Consider the following 19,968-nt stretch of genomic DNA (forward strand, 5'->3'; position numbering starts at 1 on the left):
TGTTGGCTCCTGCTGATAATCACCTGAGTGCCCTGAGATATCAGAAGAGGGATGCAACCTCAAAAACTGCTGGGGAGAAGGAGAAAGTGGCACCTTCGTTGTCTTCTTCCACAATGAGTCACTCCCCATTGTGAAGCTCCATTCTGGTCCCCATTGGTTCCTGGATATTCAGAGCAGTGGAATTGCGAGCCCTCTGTTGTAGGTGGGTCTGAGAGGCAAGATTTATGAAACCCTACATTTGGACTGGAAAATAAACACTCAGCAGGTTAATGTCTCAACTAGAGAAGATTCTTAGATAGAAGGAAAATTCACTGAGTGTCTATGGGAATCCCTGGTTTCCTTCAAGAATCAGCTGAAATGGCACTTTTTGCAGCCTCTTCCTGGTCCCATCTTCCACCCCCCAGGGTCTTTCCTATCTTAGGTTACTTTGTGTTTATTTTGTAGACATCTTCTAAATACCTATGTGTGTAAATAATAGAATGTGTACTCTGTTGGAATGTAAACTCCCTGAAAGCAGGGACTTTGCTTCTTTGTATCCCTAGAGTTTACTGAGGTGCTTAAAACATTTTTTTTGGTCAGTTATGGCAAATTTGAAACAAGCCTAGTTGTTATCCCACTCCTTTCTAATTACAGGCCCACTTGACATCTGGTTTTTTTCAACAAATGGATTTAGATTTTCTTCTTTTCATTCTTTCCAAAATGTTTCTTTTTAAATAGGTCAACTAATTCCCATTTTAGTTCCCCAATATCACTTCCCCAAGTGAAATTCTCTCTTGGTAACAAGGATTATATATTTAAATCAGTATATTAATAATATCTGCTAGCACAAGCTTCATTCTACTCCTGGATTTCACCACCTCTGCTGGAAAGAGGCATGTGCCATCTTAAGACTTCTGGAACCAACAGTCGTGGCAGTTCTGATGCTGGTTTTTTTTTTCCCTTGACATCTTTTGTGGCCCATGTGTGTATTGCTTTTTTGTATCTGCCTGTCTCGAGCCTTTCTGGATCTTTCTGGATTCTTCATATTAATTTCTTATGGGAAACAATATTCTATGAAATACATATAATACAATTTATTTAGCCATTCCCCGCCCCCCAAAGGCATGTTGCTTATAGTTTCTTGCTTCCACAAAGAGTGCTACTATAACTATTTTGCTTTGGGTGGGAACTTTCTCTTTCTCTTTACTTTGTCTTATAATTCAGTAATGACTATTGGGTCAAAGGCTATGAATAGTTGAGTAACATCTCTTAAACAGTTACAAATTATATTCCAGAATGGGCTCTTATCATTGATATATTAGCAAAGCCTGTCTTCCCATAACCCCTTCAAGAATGATACTTTCTACCTTTTTCATCTTTGCCAATTAAATATGTTTGGTTGGATTCCTACCAACTGAGCAGGCAAACCAGTGTAGTTAAGGCAGTAAGGTCTTGGGAAAGAAGGACAGAAAGTTAATGTGCCAGGCATTTCACTATCTCTGCCATGACCTCTCCTTATACTTCTTTGGAAATAATCCAAGGCCCAGAGCCCAAGAGCCTGGGGAATAGCAGTGCCTCTCATACCACTGGTCTTGCTATTAGCTGAGGTTCCCCCCCCCCCCCATCATACTCTAAGAGAGCAAGAATTGTTTCATTTGATGCCTTTACATTCTAGGTAGAATACCAGTCTTGGAGTTAGGAAGACCTGAGTTCAAATCTTTCCCAACATTTTCTAGCTATGTGATTGGACAAATTGCATCATTCTCTCAGCCTCAATTTATTTATCTGGAAAATGGGAATAATAAATAGGTCCCACCATGTATGTTGTTGTGAAAGTCAGATGAAATAATACATGTGAAGTATTCAGGGAACCTTAACATGATAGATAAATGCTAGCTATTATTATTACTATTTCTATCACTTTACACAATGCCTAGCTCTTAGTAAGCATTTAAATCCTTTTTCATTCATTCACCCATTTCCATTTCATTTCCAGGAAACTGTGTATATTCATTGATCACTCACTCAATGGAGATTGACTCAATCTTATTCCCTACAGACCCTGGGTCCCACCCAGACTTTTACCCTGAATAGCTTTTATCATTATATAAACTGTTAAAATAACCTGTCTCCCTAAGACACTAGAAGCAATTACTTGGGTGGATCCAGGTCTGGTGACCTCTCAGCTACTCTTTGTCCTTTATTTAGCTCTTATAGTTTGCCCAGGTTCAGCTCTGGAAGAAACAGATTTCTCGGTATGGAAATAGGCTCCCCATTCTCACATTCATTGGTTCATTAGCCAATTCCCATCCTAGCATCTTTGATAATTAGGATAATATTTATAGCTTGAAAGTCTAAGAGATTCCCCCAGGAAGGTAGGGAGGATATGACAAAAGAGTATTCAGGTCACAATATGAATCAGGAAAGGGACTGGTACCCAGCACAAGAGAATCATAGTATGTACTAACAGAATGATTTAAACAGGATTCAGTATCTTAACTTATCCTAGCTTAATCAGTTGGAAGGCTAATATTCAAGCCTCTTTGGAGACATAAAACTGTTTTGCAGATTGCTAATTAGTTATGTTAGATTTCACCTCCAATCTTGAAGCCCAATTGTGTCTTGCTGATAGCTTCTCTCCAGTTCAGACTCTTCCCTTACTGCCATTGCACCCATCAGGGAGATGCTGTTCAGATGCCAGGGAAGGAGAAGTGACAGCTGCCCTTATTGCAAACCTTTCAATTCTCCTAAGAGTTCTGCTGAAGGAAGGAAGGAAACACAAGAAAGACAAAGGCAGTTGGGGAACAAGCCTGGCTAATTGAGTTTGATGTTCCATTTAGGAAGTGGTGGCCCTTGACACCATTATGGTGAGGGCAGAGAAGAGCTGTCCTTCCCTACATTTCACTGATATCACAACCTATCACCTAAGGGGCTGAGCCCAAGAGGGCCACTGGTCAGAAGTCACCTCCTCTTTCACTAAGGATGGCATTTATTGACATCAGTTCTTCTTGCTCAGCAGCAAATTAGAAGACTTTCATTTGATGAGTTATACATGACTAGAAGCTTTCTCTAGTCCACTAGAAGCAGCCAGATATTTGCATACTCTGGAGGTAGGGGAAGGTCCTAGTAATGGCTAGGTCATTTCAAATAAGCAATCTTAATTACAGAAGGATAATTAAGTGTTTCACAAGACCATGAATAAAATTATTAAATGACTTTGGAAGGATGTGACAGTTCACATTGTTCCCCCCCTCCCACCTGCCCCCATGTGTCAAAAAGACCACATTATACAGAAAAAAACCATTCCAGGACAGAGATAATTCTGGGTTTCATTAGCACATTAATAACATCTCAATACTTTAATGTCCTATAATTTCCTCATCATGGACACTCTACCAATGCAGCTCACAAGTCTTACAACACCTTTATTCATCCACCCACCATCTATTCATATATTTTCCCACTTATTCATCCATCCATCCATCCATCCACCCATTCATCCATCCAGTTAACAGGTATTGACCAAGTTCTTACTATGAGCCTAGTACCATGCTAGGTGCTGGGGATACAAAGACAAAAATGAAATAGACCTTGCCCTCAAGGAGCTTCCATTCTATTGAGAGACACAAAAGATACACAGAAGAATAATACAAAACTTTTGCAATGAAGGTGTAATTTTATCAAATGGGAAAAGAAGCTAGCAATGGGGATGGGGAAGGAGAAAGTGTCAGGATAGGCCTCCTGTGTTGGAGACTCAGTTATTAAGGTATTTAAGGTAAAAAGACAACATACTGGATATGGGAGGTGAGAGCTAGTGAGGAGCTGTGGATGGCATCACCATTCTGAGTCTGGAGGACTCAACAGTAACAGGGAAGTTCACAAGAGGGTAGGATTTAGAAGTAAAGATAATGAGTTCAGTTTAAGTCATGCTGTGTTTAAGTTAATCTGCAGGACATTCAGTTTGAGGGATCTAATAGAGGTTAGAACTGAATCAGTAAGTAGCTTTGAGAATCATCAGCATAGAAATGATCATTACATCCATAGGAGCTGAAGAAATAGCATAGAGGAAGAAGAGAAGAGGGCCAAGGACAGATCCCTGTGGGATATCCATGGTTAGTGGGTGTGACCTGGATGAAAATTCAGCAAAGGAGCAGTCAAAATAGATAGGAGGAAGTCCAGGACTGGGCAGGGTATCCCCCAAACCTAGAGAGGAGTGTCAAGGAGAAGAGGCTGATCAACAGTGTCAAAGGCTGTAGAGAGGTCAAGAAAGATGAGGACCAAGAAAAGACCTGTGGATTTGGCAATAAGGAGATCTTTGGGAATTTGGGAGAGAGTAGTTTCAGTAGAACAATGAGGTGAGAAGCCAAATTGTAGAGAGTTAAGATAATGAGAAGAGAGTAAGTGGACACACTTATTTTAGACAGCCTTTTCAAGGAGTTAAGGGCAGAAGAGATACTAGATGATAGTTAGCAGGGTTGAAAGGATCAGATGAGAGTTTTTTGAGGATGAGGGAGACATGGACCTGTTTGGAGGTAATAGGGAAAGAATCAGTAGCCAGGGAGAGATTGTAGTTTCATAATAGAATAAGTAGGTCAAAGGAATCAATCTGCCAGAGGATATAGGATGGAATGGGACTGTTCGTGCTGGCTTGGCAAGGAGATGATTGCTGCTTGTCCTCCACTTTATTTTTTTCAATGGTGGAATGGAGTTGTTACAGAAGCTGTCTGGGTTCTATACTTTGAAGTCAGATACTATAGCTCACTTATTTTTGCATCTTCCTCACTGTCTTGCTGAGTTCTTTGTTCATTAAAAGGAAAGTGTAACATGTAAAACCCAGTGGAATTGTGTGTCAACTATGGGAGGGGGTTGGGGGGAGAGGAGGGAAATAACATGAATCTTGTAAGCATGGAAAAATATTCTAAATTAATTCATTAAACAGAAATTTCAAAAAAAAAGGAGTGTAATATAATGGAAAGAATATTAGAGATCAGAGGTCTAGGGCTCAAAGAGAACTTATTGGTCATCTTCAGCTCCTTTCTTTTAACCAATGACTACATGGGGAGACAATGCAGTATAATGGAAAGATCATTGATTTTCAAGACAGAGTTCCTGGGTTTAATTCCCATTTCTGTGATTTGTTACTTGTGTATATATGTGACTTTGGACAACTCATCTAACCTTTGTGGGCCTCAGTTTCTTCATTTGGAAAGTGAGAGACTTGAAATACATGTTGCTAAGACTGCTTCCTGTTCTAAATTGATTATCAGACAACCAGGATCTCCAATTAATTTCAGGCACTCATTTTGCCTCCCCTCTTTATCCAAAGCAAGTTTGAGATTATGGCATTTTTTATTGGGAACCAGAGCTGTGACAGACATGTCTCCCACAGGCTTTCTGTACTTTCTGATGGGCTGGAATAGAAATCAGATTTTTAAATGTTTCTCTGGATGTCTGGCATTCTTCAGAATAAGATTGTTTTGTCCTTTATTTTGTACCTCCAAATTCAGCCTTCACATTGGTAATGCAGTCATCTCACCTCATCAAAAAGAGACAATCAGGATCTGGCTCAGAGAAAAAATAGAAAATGTATTCAGCTACATATCTGAAGCCAACTTTACAATCAACCTAGAATTTGACCTTTTTTAAAAAACAACAAAATAATGAGAATTCTAAATGAGTGAAATTTGTGCATCCCAAATTTAGGAGGCTGACAGTTTTTTCTGCATAGTTTATTCAGAGATCTTTATCATTCTGACTTACCTTGTAGCTTGTAGGGTAATCAGAAGCCTCATGCTTGTACATCATGAATACTTTCTTCAAAGAGAAAGAAGATGCCAGAAGAAGTAAGCAATGAATGACAGAAGCAAAACTGACTTCAGCCAAACAAATAGGAAGAGACTGGTCATTTCAGGATCAGCTGCCTGGGTATTTAGTCAGAGGACTGACATGTTCAAGCAAGGGCTCAAACCAAAAGCAAATTTGATGGAAAGATCAATATGAGAAGTCATTGGGTAGAGTTGGAGGCGTTTTATGTCTGTCTCTTCCCCTATCCCTCAAGTGGGAAGTAAATAAAAGAAACACAATGGCTCAGATGAGAGTGAGCTCTCTCTCTCCCCCTCCCTTTCCTTTTCCCTCCTTCCTTTTCTCCCACTCATCTCTGTGTGTCCCTCCCTCTCTGTTTCTCTGTCTTTGTCTCTCTCTCTCTCTCTCTCTCTCTCTCTCTCTCTCTCTCTCTCTCTCTCTCTCTCTCTCTCTCTCTCTCTCTCTCTCTCTCTTTTTCCCCCTTTAAAAAAAAACAAACAACTTTCTGTCTTAGACTTGACACTAAGTATTAGTTCCAAGGTAGAAGAGTGGTAAGATCTTGGCAATTGGAGTTAAATGACTTGTCCAGACTCACACTGGTAGGAAGTATCTAAGGCCAGAACGAACCTAGGACCTCCCAGTTGCATGGCTTTCCATCCTCTGAGCCCTCTAGCTGCCCATGAACCTATTCTTAGAAAAGTTTAACTTTGGTAACATTACAACTACTCTGCTAGGCACTGGATATACAAAGATAATAATGAAAAGGTCCCTTCCCCCACATTCTATTGGGACAACTCTATGTTTGTGTGTACATATGTATACACACAGATAACCACACACATGTATGGATACCCAACAACATATACATGTATGTATACATACCTATACATGTATGTGTGTATATAGAAAATAATTCACAATAAATTCAAGGTGATTTTTTGGGGGGATGCCAGCAGTTAGGAGAAGGGGCTCACATAAAATAATGAGCAGCACAGCCACACATGATGGTTGAAAATGAGCCTTCCAAGAGCTTGACCTGAGATCTAGCTATACTGCATCATACCAAGAGTATCTTCAGATGAAAGCACAGGGCAGCAAACAAATGCGAGATGGAACCGATGGCCCCAAATGTTTAGGATTATTTATTTTCATTGGCACTAATAGCAGAACTATCACATTTAGACTAGAAAGTATTGGGGTAGAGTCCAAATGGGATAATGGTTTTAATATTGGGCTAGAAGCAAAAGTGTGCTAGTAAATGTTGAATGACCAACTCTTGGGAGAGGGGGAAGGAATGTCTGACATACTTTTAAATTTATATTATTAGTATTTTCCCTCACTTTTTAAAGTGATGGATAGGCAACAAAATAGTAAGTTAAGCCTTGATGTGTAGTAATTGCTAATTTCTGAGGTATAAAGGATTACACTGAAAATTTAACAATCAGCTCTCTGAGCCAGTTTAAGCTGGCTATAGGACACTTGTGGTATAAGTAATGATACTTTCTGAAAGAAGTTGGGATATGTGACTCTCTGACAACTGCAAAGAGAGGAAATTCCTGCTTTAGTTACCACTCTTTTAAAGGCACTGGGAAACTGTGCCTTTGAGAGAACTCAAAGAAGGAAGATCATAAAAGGCCTCAGATCAATTCAGCTACACATATCTTAATTAAGTGCCTACTATGTGCAAAGTACTGTGATAGGGGTTGGGAATATCAAGGCAAAAATGAAGTAGTCCCTGCTTGGGAGTGGGCATGTACCTTTGACATTTGTGGAGTTATTTCTTGCTACCATTTACTGGTCTTTATGTTTTTATGGCCATTTTCTATGTTCTGCTACTATCTTCTGGAGTGCACTGCCTAGTAAGCCTCTCCCTTACTAGGTAGAGCTAAAAATCTTTAAGACTAAATAGGCTAAGACAATGACAGCTTTATCTAATAGCCAGCTAAGAAAAGCCAGCAGATGCCCTCAGACTGAAATGAAAAATGTCTGTATCTTGGAGGCACCCTCCTTTCACACCCCTGCCCCTCTAGTTGCAGTCCTTAGCTCAGCCAACTATTTAATTTTGGGTTATTTAATTCCCGTGAAATCTTGATTATAATTCAACGGCCCCTCAAACCACTTTGGATTCTTCATTCACAAAACCATGGAGGAAGAGGTAGTTATGTGGTTGGATGTGATGCTTCCCCCCATCCTTCACGATGTTCCCATGTGACATGCAGATTAAATGCTGGGGAATAGAATAAAAAGATTCAGTGAAGTTTGCTGGGTTTAGCTGTATGCCTTAGACCCTTTGTTCGAAATTCCCAACTTATTATGCACACCTGCCAGCAACAAACCTCAGTGGCCTCCCACCGCTTTTTCTTTATGGTTTACAAACATCTCTTTTTAATTAGAAAAGCCACCCCCCCACTTTAATGGAATCCCCATTAGAATTGGACAAAAGAATACAATTTAAATTATTTGCACATATTTTTCCAACATAGCTCTCAACCACTACAGGGACATAGTCCCTGTCTAGGAGACTGCAAGTTCTTGTAGCATCAGGATTCTTCCCCAAATGTCTGAAATAATCTCTTGCCCATAACAGGCACTCAATACATGCTGGGTGGGAAGGACAGTCAGATAACAAATCAGTGGCTTCTCTAGGCCTGAGCTCTTTCCTCTTTCAAATGAGGGGTTGCATGAGATGATCTCCAAGGGCCCCTCTGATTCAAAATCCTTTGATCGTTTGATCTGAATCATTAATAATAAAGACAAAGCCAATTGTGGGCAATTAAAAGAGATTTCCTGCCCTTCTGCTCATCCCCTTAGCAATTTACCTCACTCCAAATTAAGAACTGTACACTCAAATGCTCTGGAGTGCCTTGAAAAATTCATGCCTTCGATGATGGGGTATAAAAATAGCTCCTGGAGTTTTCTGAAAGCTTCATGGACTCACAAAGAGATGGACTCATTACAGATGTGTACAGGGTACCATATTTGAGTGTCATGTTTTAGAAAAGATTCCTTGTTTCTTGTCCTGATCTCACACTTTCCCTCTTTGGAGCCTTTGCCCATACCATTCCCTAGACATGGAGAGCACTACCCACTGCCTTCCCTTACCCCTCTCCATGTCTGCCAATTAAATTCCTGCCCATCTATTAAGATATAGCTTGAGTTCCGAGTGCTCCAGGACATCATCCCTGGTTTCCAGAGTTAGAAATGACAGTCCCTTTCTTGAACTTGGAATGACACTTGCTTTTGTCCTACTTTGACAGAAATAATTTCTCCTAAAGCTCTGACATGCAGGCTGAGCAACTTTTCCCAGGATCCTAAATTGCAGAGGTCAGGATAATTCTTTTCACTAAGAATGGCCAGCTCTGTGGTACAGTGGATGGAGTGCTGGGGCTGAGTATACACTCAACTTCCTGAGTTCAAATCTGACTTCTGACACTTACTTACTGTGTGACCCTGGGTAAGTCATTTAACCTTGTTTGCCTCAGTTCCAGTAAAAAAAGAGCCTGAGAAGGAAATGGTAACCTACTTCAGTATCTTTGCCAAGAAAACCCCAAATTGAGCCACAAACACTTGGTCACAACTAAACAACAAAAAATTTCGTTAAAAGGTATTGAAACTCTCCTTGAGACTCAATTGGCTAAGGATCATTGCTGTAGCTTCCTGGTCACTGGAGCACAAAAGGCCCAAGGGAATTCTATTGTTCTCTCTGAGGCTTCTGACCACATCCGGACTGTATGACTAATATTGGGAGATTGTGCTGAGTGGAATCCAGTAAAAGAATATCCTTTCTTCTTTATGGCTAAGTAAATCTTCTTTTGTTTGTTGTTGAATACTCTACCTGTATTTCATTTTGTTTCCACTGGGTCTAACCCTCCAGAAAACTGGAGAGGTCCGCCCAGCCCACACCACCTATCAGGTTCTCTTTTGTATTAGGGTTGCTTGGGCAGCCTTCTCATCTTTCCTCCATTAACTTTATAGTCCTTGACAGAAGGGCAAAGATGTGCTGGACCTATCTTGGAACAACGCCAGAGAGTTCATTGGTTTTGTCCAACATTTTATTTTACTTAAAAAAAATTCTTATTTTATAAAACTAAACAAGCATCTCCATTTACAAAGAAAAAGAAGATTGTACGTAAATGAAATCACAAATCTCTCATATGGTTAGCTTATTTTTCTTCACATCTGCATGATAAATCCTATATGAAACCTTCAAAGCCTTCCTGCTTGCCTTTGTTTCCTTCTGGATAACCCATTCTTTTCTTTTATTGATTTATTTATAATCATCTTCCTTCCTTCCTTCCTTCCTTCCTTCCTTCCTTCCTTCCTTCCTTCCTTCCTTCCTTCCTTCCTTCCTTCCTTCCTTCCTTCCTTCCTTCCTTCCTTCCTTCCTTCCTTCCTTCCTTCCTTCCTTCCTTTTTTCCTTTCTTTCTTCCTTTCTTTCTTTCTTCCTTCCTTCCTTCCTTCCTTCCTTCCTTTCTTTCTTCCTTTCTTCCTTTCTTTCTTTCTTTCTTTCTTTCTTTCTTTCTTTCTTTCTTTCTTTCTTTCTTTCTTTCTTTCTTTCTTTCTTTCTTTCTTTCTTTCTTTCTTTCTTTCTTTCTTTCTTTCTTTCTTTCTTTCTTTCTTTCTTTCTTTCTTTCTTTCTTTCTTTCTTTCTTTCTTTCTTTCTTTCTTTCTTTCTTTCTTCCTTTCTTCCTTTCTTTCTTCCTTTCTTTCTCCTCATTTCAGGCAGTTTAGTTCCCAGGATCCTTTGTTGCTGGATTTTACCACCATTTTATTGGCCTATTGTTGGAATAAGTGATTCCAAATTGGCTTGTCACACTTTATGAAGTGCTAGATTTTTGTCTGCTCTTTTTTATCCAATCATGAGCTATTTAATATGTCTTCATGCAATGATCAAAGCATTTTATCCTACTCAAATGGAAGAAAGACTTCTTTCCATCTACTTTGATTGATTCAGTTAATGAAATTACTTCTCTGAGATTTGTCAGGGTCTTCAGCAGCCTTAACAGAAGGGTTAATTGCCCTTAGAATGGTGAGTGGGCATCTGACTGAGGACCTCCTGAGAGCGGGAAGCCACCATCTTTGGGAAACCACCCATTCCTCTTTGGACAGCTCTCATTGGGAGGATGTTTTTCCTGACATGAAGCCTAGATTTGCCCCTTTGAAACTTCCACCCTTTGCTCTTGGTTCTGCCCTCTGGGGTCAAGAGGAACAAGTCTCCTCCTGCCTCCATGAAAGCCCTTCAAATACTTAAAGACAATTATCAGGCCCCCAAGTCTCCTCTTCCTCATCCTCAGCAACCTCATTTCCTTCAACCAATTCAATTCGACAGATATTTATTAAATGTCTACTCTACGTCCATGAACTGTGCTAGGGGCTGGTGAAGAGACAATTTTGGATGACACAGTCCCTGCCCTCCTGGAACTTACAGTCCAATGGGGAAACATGACATGAATAATGCACACATTAATGAACACAGCATAAGTGCATTGAAGTGGAATGGAATAAAGTCCTTTTTGAGATCCTTAGAATGTGAGGAGTGGGTAGAGAAGAGCCACTATTCATTGGGGTTTTAGGGAAGGTGTCATGGAGGATGGATCCTTTAAATCCAGCTTTATTTTCCCCCCCAATTAGGAATTTCTTCTTTTCTCTTTCTACAAGTCCTAATTTTGTTAATTCTATGGCTCTTTGGGTAGGAACATTTCCATGAATTCTAAAGTTAACTGAGAAGAAAGACAACATCAAAATCAGAAGCCTCTGGGAAATCTATACCTAAAGCTTTGAAATTATAAAAGGGCTGTCTTTGACATTTCATTCACATCTGTTTGGTCCTAAATTTTTATGAACAGATTTAGGTTATGAAGGAGCTTGAGATAGTATATACTCTCAAGGTGGTGTGTGTGTGTGTGTGTGTGTGTGTGTGTGTGTGTGTAACAATGACAGCCTTGAAGATTTTCCCACTTGGGTGGCATCCTCTTTGGAGCCCATGGTCAGAAGGGGTTCTTTGCTACTTGTGCAGATTTTCAGTTTGTACAATGAGTAAGAGACATCAAGATGTAGTGGCTAAAGAACAAGCTAGACTGAAAGTCTGGATGTCCCATATATAATGGCTTGGTAATATTGGGTAAGTCAAGTAACTTCTCAGTGAACCTGGCCCCTCTCTGGGACTGTAAGTTTCAGAAGAGGTGATGATGGACACTGGGAAAAAAGAACTTTTCACTGGTTAATTCCTTATACCAATAAAATCACTAGACATAAAAACCCCACATGCTGTGGTGCATCATGGGAATGAACTATGACCAACCAGTGAATTGCTGAGAGCCATAGTGAATCTTTTATCTTTCTGGTCCTCATTTTCTTATTATTAGTCAATAATTTTTTTCCAGGCATATCCAACTCTTTGTGACTCCATTTGGTGTTTTCTGGCCAGAGATCCTGAAATGGTCGGCCATTTCCCTGTCCAGCTCACTTTACAGATGAGGAAACAGAGGCAAGCAGAGTTAAATGACTTGCACAGGGTCATACAGCTAGGAAGTGTCAGAGGTCATATTTAAATTCAGGAAGATGATTCCTGAGATGAGATTCACTGTGCCACCTAGCTGCTGGGCTTCAATTTACTGCTCTAGAAAATGAGAAGTTTCCAGTAGTTATCTCTTCCAATTCAGAATTCTGAGAGCAGGTCATCTCTCCTTCTTAACAAGGCATTAAAACAATGATGTTGAAGCTGATTACAGAAGTGATACATCTCAGATTTGGAGAATAGTTCTGATTTTAAGTTAAGTGAATTTTAAAGTGGTTTTCCAAATGAATATCTCTCATCAGATCATGTGCCTCAATTTTTGGTTTTGAAAATACTGGATGGTCATTATGGGCTTGAATCACCTTGAATATTATTTGAGTCCCATTTTGGTCAATAGTGATATAGCCAAGACAAGCTTTAAAGGAATAGGTTCTGGGTCATTTTCTTTTTATATCACACAAATAATATCCCCTCTGTGGGAAAACCAAGCCAACATTCATGTTTTATTAATGGTGGAGTGTAGAACCTAGAGCTGAAAAGGGACTCTTTCTATCACATCTATCACAACACATGTTGATATACCCAAGTCCCAGAATTCCCAAGCATTCTAAACTGTCATGACTAACTTCAGCCATTGGCTCAAATGTTATACCTTTGATCTCACCACCTCATGAAACCTGTCCTCTCAAAGATCATCCCATTATCCTGAACTTAGAAATTCTAGTCTCTGGCCACAATCTCCTATGCTCTCTTTTCTCCTTCCTTTCTCCTTCCATTTCTCTAATCCTCTTTCCCGTTGTCTCCTTCTTCCTCTTCTCTCTTTCTCCCTTATGTCGCTCCTTCCTCTTCTTTATCTACTATTTCTCTCCTCTTTCTCCTTCTTTCCCTCCTTCCACTTCTGTCTCTCTATTTTTCCTCTCTGTCTTTTCTTTCTCTCTCTCTCTCTCTCTCTCTCTCTCTCTCTCTCTCTCTCTCTCTCTCTCTCTCTCTCTCTCTCTCTCTCTCTCTCTTTCTGACTCTCTGACTCTGTGTGTGTGTGTGTGTGTGTGTGTGTGTGTGTGTGTGTGTGTGTGTGTGTAGCCATGAATTCACTGCCTTGGAAGTGGAAAATGAGTGGACTCAGAATTGAATAGGAGGAAGAGAAGGGACTCTTGGGATATGGTAGCAAAGTCCTTTTGGAAAGTGTAGGATTTGGCTGGGAGGGATATCTAGGTCTGAAATAGGACTCTGATGCTGCCTAGCTGTATGATCCATAGTAAATTGCTTTATCTCTCTGATCCTCAGGTTCTCCATCTATAAAATGGGCACAATAGCATTTGGAACACTTATGTTTTGTAAACCTTAAATTGCTGCAAAACGAGTTGTTATACTCGCTACCTTTGCTAGGCTGGATTTTACTTTATAATCTTCCACAGCATCTAACTCAGGGTTTAAAAAACAGCCTTAAACATAGTAGACACTCAATAAATACTTATTGGACTGAAGTGAGACTTTCCCCGGTAGGTAGTTTGTCCTTTTGCCCTAGAAGTATGAGATTGTTCTTGGTCTGATGTGGTTCTATTTTGGTTTTAAAAACAAAACAACTTCTGAAACGTAGGTTAACCTTCATTTTTAAAAGGCTCAAAATAGGGAAGTGTGGCCCTCTAGTGGAAGGTCAGGTCCTACGTCAGATAACATCAGGAAGAAAAGAACCACAGCACCTTTCAATGTACAAACAACCAATTAAACAAGCATTTATTAAGCTCTGCAGCATTGGGGGCAGCTAGGTGTTGTGCCTGGAGTCAGGAGGACCCGAGTTCAAATGTAGCCTCAGACACTAGCTGGGTGACGCTGGTTAACCTTGCTTGCCTCAGTTTTCTCATCTGTGAAATGAGTTGGAGAAGGAAATGGCAAACCACTGAAGTATTTTTTGCCAAGAAAACCCCATGGGGGCAGGAGGAATCAGCCACCACCGAACAACAATGTTTCTGAAGCACCTTTTCCATGCCAGGTACTGTCCTAGATGCTAGAGACACAAGGCGCTTATATAGAATCAAAGATTTAGGGTTAGGATGGATCTTAGAGATCAAATAATACACCCCCCTCATTTTACAGGAACAAGCAAGCTGAAGCTCAAGTGGCCCCATGTTGCATTCAGATGGCAAGTGGTAGTCCCAAGGATTTGAAGCAATGTTGGCTCTCCTTTCATCGTCCTAAATTGCCTTTCAGGGTGTGTGTGTATATGTGTGTGTGTGGGGGGCTTTCCCCCCTTTTAGATATATAAAGAAATTAGATGGGGAAAGAAAGAATTCTCCATAGTTAGCATATTCCCATGAGTTGAATTTTTTTTCTATAACTTTTCTTGACTTTCACCAATGGATATATTTAATTTCATGCCTTAGGTAGGAAACAACCAAATTATTGCTGTCAACAAAATCTGTGCTCCTGGAAACGTATTTATCAATATCTGTTGCCTTTTCATTCAAGGTGTGTATGAATAAATTTGGGCATCTTCTACTTATAGTCCAATGTGATCTTGGGCAAGTCACTTAACCTGTGTTTGTCTAGGAGGCAGCTAGCTAGGTGGCTCAATGGATAGAGGGCTGGGCCTGGAGTCAGGAAGACTCAAGTTCAAATCTGGCATCAGACACTTAATATACTCGTGTGACTCAGGGCAAATCACTTAACCTCTATTTGTCTTAATCCACAGAAGAAAGGAATGGCGAACCACTCCAGGACCTTTGTTAAGAAAACACCCCGGATAGTGTCGTCCAGGGAGTTGTGAAGAGTTAAACATAAGTGAACAGCAACAAAACTCCCAGTCCAGAAAAAAGCTGACTAATTTTGACTTCATTTCATAAAAGCAGTCTTTTGTAAAGCCAGCCAAGGGAGACTTTCCCTGTCCACCCACTTGCTAGTATCTTCCCCACTGAGATTACCTCCCATCTATTCTGTATATGTCATGTAGACACCTACTTATTATACATTGTCTTCCCCATTAGCATGTGAGCTCCTGGAGGAAAGGACTATTTTTATCTTCTTTCATATTCCTGGTACTTAGCTCAACGTCTGCTACATGGGAAACACTTGAGACTTTTTTTTTGATGGGTTGATTGGAGGTCCCTTTTAGCTCTAAGTTTATTTTCCTATGAGCCTAGAAGTCCCTCAGTTTCTCTAGATCATAGTTTTTTCATCTATAAAATGAGGGAGTTGGATTAGGTGGCCAAATGACTCAATGTTCTCTGAAAATTCTGAATCTAGTCCTATGGCACAGCACAGTACTTTACACAGAAAGCTGAGACTCAATGGAGATTTGATGATTTAATTGGGATCAAGCTCTCTAGTGTTATATAATGGACACAGAGCTAATCCTAGAGACAGGAAGACCTGCATTCAAGCCTTGTCTCTGACATATATAGGCTGTGTGACCTTGGACAAGTCATTTAACTTATGAATGCTCTCTAGGATACCAAGTTGCAAAGAAAGTGCCAACCTGCATTGATAGAAGAGATTCCTCCCTTTGGAGTCTCTATACCAATAAAACTAGAAGTCTTGGGGGGGCGGAGTCAATATGGCAGCCTAGAAGGAGCAGAAGTTCATACCTCTGAATACCCTTATTTACCGATCACAAACTGAATGCTCCAAGGGGTCTGAAAATCAAACCTAACAACAAGACAGAGCCAAGGAACCCTCCTGTTGCACTCAATTCAAAAGGTATGTCCCCCCAAAAGCCATAATCCGAGAATACTCAGGTTTAAGGGGGAAGGCAGAAGGAAGGTCCCAGGACCCCTCCCCCCACCCACCAAGAACGCTGAGCCTACAGTGGCAGTGGGAACCTCTGAGTGGGCAAAGGTGCTGGTCTAGAGGGTATACCTTGCAGGCAGGGCTGTACCAGACTCAGATCATTGAACACAGATGGTGGGGAAGGAGCTGGAGAGGAAGCATATAGCTGGCACCCTGGCCAGAACTGTGGAGATCCTCCATATTTGTTCCAGCCTTCCAGGAGCTTTTGGCCCCAGAGCACACCCAGCCCAAACCAGATGAATTTAAACCCATCAAAAGTCTTCAGAACTCAGGGAAGTTCCACACCCTTCCCTCATTGACTGCTGGACTTTAATCCAATCAAAAGCCTCCAGAGGACAGGGAAGCTCAAACCCCAACAACCCTCCCCCACAGAGTGCACCGAGATATTCTGTCAAAGCTCCAAGAGGGGAGACTGACAGAAGCCCCCAAAACAAACAAAAAAACCCCAAGAGGAGCAAGAGCACAGACAAATACAGGGAGCAAAGAAGGGGTGAATATGAGAAAAAGAAGAAAGAAATTCAAAATGCAATTCAAAACACAATTAAGAGAGGCTGAAGACAATTGGGAAAAGAACTTGAAAACTAAGATAAGTCATCTGGTAACAGAGGCACTTGAACTAAATTGAGAAAATAGTGTCTTGAAAACCAAAATTAACCAGCTGGAAAATGAGGCAAAGGAGATGAAAGATGAGGCAAAGAAGATGAAAGATGAGGCAAAGGAGATGAAAGGTGAGGTAAAGAGGATGAAAGATGACCTCCATAGAAAATCAGATCAGAAGGAGGATGACCAAAAAGCCAGGGATGAAACTCAGTCTTTAAGAACAGAATACAACAACTAGAATTAAGTGACCTCATAAGGCAGCAGAACACTATAAAACAAAACCAAAAGAATGAAAAAATTGAGGAAAATATGAAGCATCTCATTCACAAAATAGAGCATTTAGAAAATTGTTCGAGGAGAGACAATTTAAGAATCACTGGTCTACGAGAAGACCATGACAAAAGAAAAAGCCTGGACACAATACTAAAGGAAATTATTCATGAAAACTGCCCTGATAGTCTAGAACAATAGGGAAAAGTATTGAAAGAATCCACAGATAACCTCCTGTACTTAATCCCCAACTGACAACACCCAGGAATGTTATAGCCAAATTCAAGAACTATCAGACCAAAGAATAGATATTACATGCTGCCAAGAAGAAGGCATTCAGATACCATGGAACCAGTGAGGATAATGCAGGATCTGGCTGCATCCACACTGAAGGACCGAAAGGCATGGAATATGATATTCTGGAAAGCAAGGGAACTAGGTCCCTTGAAAGGTCCCTGAAAAGGATTAAAATCTTTACCTCCAGTCTCTTTAAAGTTCCTTTCTCTATCCATTCAGATTCCTTTTGTCAGGGCTCTGGTATTTCCCATAGCGAGGGAGAACATGGGTTTGGGGAATCTCAAACTGGATGAATCTTAGACATTGGGCAGGCCCAAATGGCAAAGGGTGGTAGGGATGAATTTCTCCCCTGAATCTTAGGCAAGATAATTGGAAGAATCAGTGGTAGAAAGAAAAAGAAAAAAAATCCCAAAGCTGGAAACTATTTGAAAAAGGTAATTCACTGCTCTTTCAGAGAGTGTGCCATGCTTGTAATTTTTACTTCCTGTTTGGAAGAGTAACTTCCTTCTTCCCTTTTCCTTTTCCCCTAAGGTAAAATTCCAGGGAGCACTTTGTTTCCCCAGTCATGTGGAGAGGGAATTAGGAGGCTAATTGTTGCCTAAGGAAAAATACTTATTTTTTACCATTTTATTTTACCATTCCCTGGAGAGCAACTCCAAGTTTGTGAGTTCCAAAGACATATTAGCATCTACCAGCAGTCTTGGGACCTGGCTGGCGATAGGGCTGGGGCTGGAGCAGGAGGAGGAGTGATAGGGATCAAGAAGATCAGGAGCAGATGGCTGGGACAACCCAGAAAGCTGGATCACCAGCAGCAGCAGGAGCAGGAGCAAGAAGCAAGCTTCTGGGATTTAGCAACCGGCGTGGAATCAGGAGCAGTAATGGCAGAGGCATCAGTGAGGAACTGAGGAACATGGGCTCAAGCAAATGAGCAAGAGAAGTGGCTTATCTCTTCTTCACCAAGAGTCCCCTGGCTAAAAATAGCCCGGCCAGTAGGTAGGGCGACCAGGCAAAAAGGAGGGAAAGAAAGAGGCAGCAGATCTGGTAGAGAGTTTGGAGTTCTCTTGGAGTTTTCGAGGGTAGGTGGGTGGGATGGGCAAAAAGCTGTGGTGGGAGAAATGTGGCTTAAAACATTTATCTAAGCTATCTTTTAAAAAAATTGAGAGTTTTTTCTCATTTCTTTGTGGTTGCCATAAATGTAAAAATTAAAATTAGATTTCAATAATGAAAATATTTTAAAGGATTTATTAATGATCATTAGAAATCAAGGAATAAAGAGGATACAAAATAAAAGCCACATGCCCATGGCTATTTAGACATTTCAAAAATCCCCACACTTAGCTTACCACGGCCTCCATGCTCACTGCAATCCAAAGAGCTGAGCAAGACTGCCCACTCAATATTTATCCCTTATCTATAGGAAGTATGTAATGACAGGAAGTCAGTGGGCTCCTGAGAAACATAGTTCTTTTTTAGGGTAACAGATTTTCAATTATACAATTCTTGGCAAATCATATCACTTATTAAAAAAACAAAAACAAAAACAAAAACAACCCTCATCTTCCATCTTAGAATCCATGTGAATTGGTTCCAAGGCAGAAGAGAGGTAAGGGCTAGGTAATGGGGGCTAAGTGACTTCCCCACAGTCACACAGTTAAGAAATGTCTGCATCCAGATTTGAACCCAAGACCTCCTGTCTCTAGGTCTGGCTCTCAATCCATGGAGCATTGTCCAACTTCCCCCTTGGAACTTATTTTTTTGCTTTTACTTCTTTTCTTTGAACATAGCAGTTGCAATTAATGATTGAAGTAAAGTTTATTAGTAAAGATGGTGACCTTTTCCAATGGTTAGCTTTTACCTTAGGATAAGTTCTATTGCAAAGTAGCTTTAATAGAATCTTAGATTAAACTTAGAAGGGACATTAGAAGTCATGAGGAAATCACAGGTCCCTATCTCATCTCAGCTGGCATTGCTGATTCCTGGAATTCAATTTGAACAATAAAGATGAGATGCTATCTTTAATAGTTTTAAAAACCTGAGAGCAGTTTATTTATTTTTTTAATCCTTACCTTCTGCCTTGGAATCAAACTATGTATTGATCCCCATTGCCTAGCCTTTACTGCTCTTCTGCCTTGAACAGTAAGGGCTAGGCAATGGGGGTTAAGTGACTTGCCCAGGGTCACCCAGCTAGGAAGTGTCTGAGGTCAAATTTGAACCCAGGACCTCCTGTCTCTAGGCCTGGCTTTCAATCTATCTCCGGACACCTCCATGATAGCAGTTTCTATCAGCTGGGGTTCAGAAGAGGAAAACATGCATCCTTGTGAAATAAAAAGCTGGAGAGAAGCCTTTCTAGGATAACATAAAATGATTTGGTGAATGGTAAAAGTTGGGGCTGGGAAGTCATGAGAACAAAGAGAAGGTCAAGTAGGACTGGCCGCCAGAACGATGTTTCCAATCAGTGTCACAAGGCACAGATGGACATATTTACCAGAAGTAGTGAGCATCCGTCCAGTGGCACTGTGCCTTCCTGTATTTCCACACTGGCTCCCGATGGCTTTGGAATCCTTTCTGGATGTAGCACTCCAACAGGCCAAAAAGCCCTCAAAGACACAATGGTAAATGGCTCCATGAAAACCTGTGGTTCAGGTACGTTGGCTCACTATTACAGCCCATTTTATGTTTCATAAATTTTTATAGAAGGCATTTTGTCCTCGGCTGCCCTT

Source organism: Monodelphis domestica, chromosome 8 (assembly GCF_027887165.1).
Source record: "Monodelphis domestica isolate mMonDom1 chromosome 8, mMonDom1.pri, whole genome shotgun sequence".
Classification (NCBI taxonomy): Eukaryota; Metazoa; Chordata; class Mammalia; order Didelphimorphia; family Didelphidae; genus Monodelphis; species Monodelphis domestica.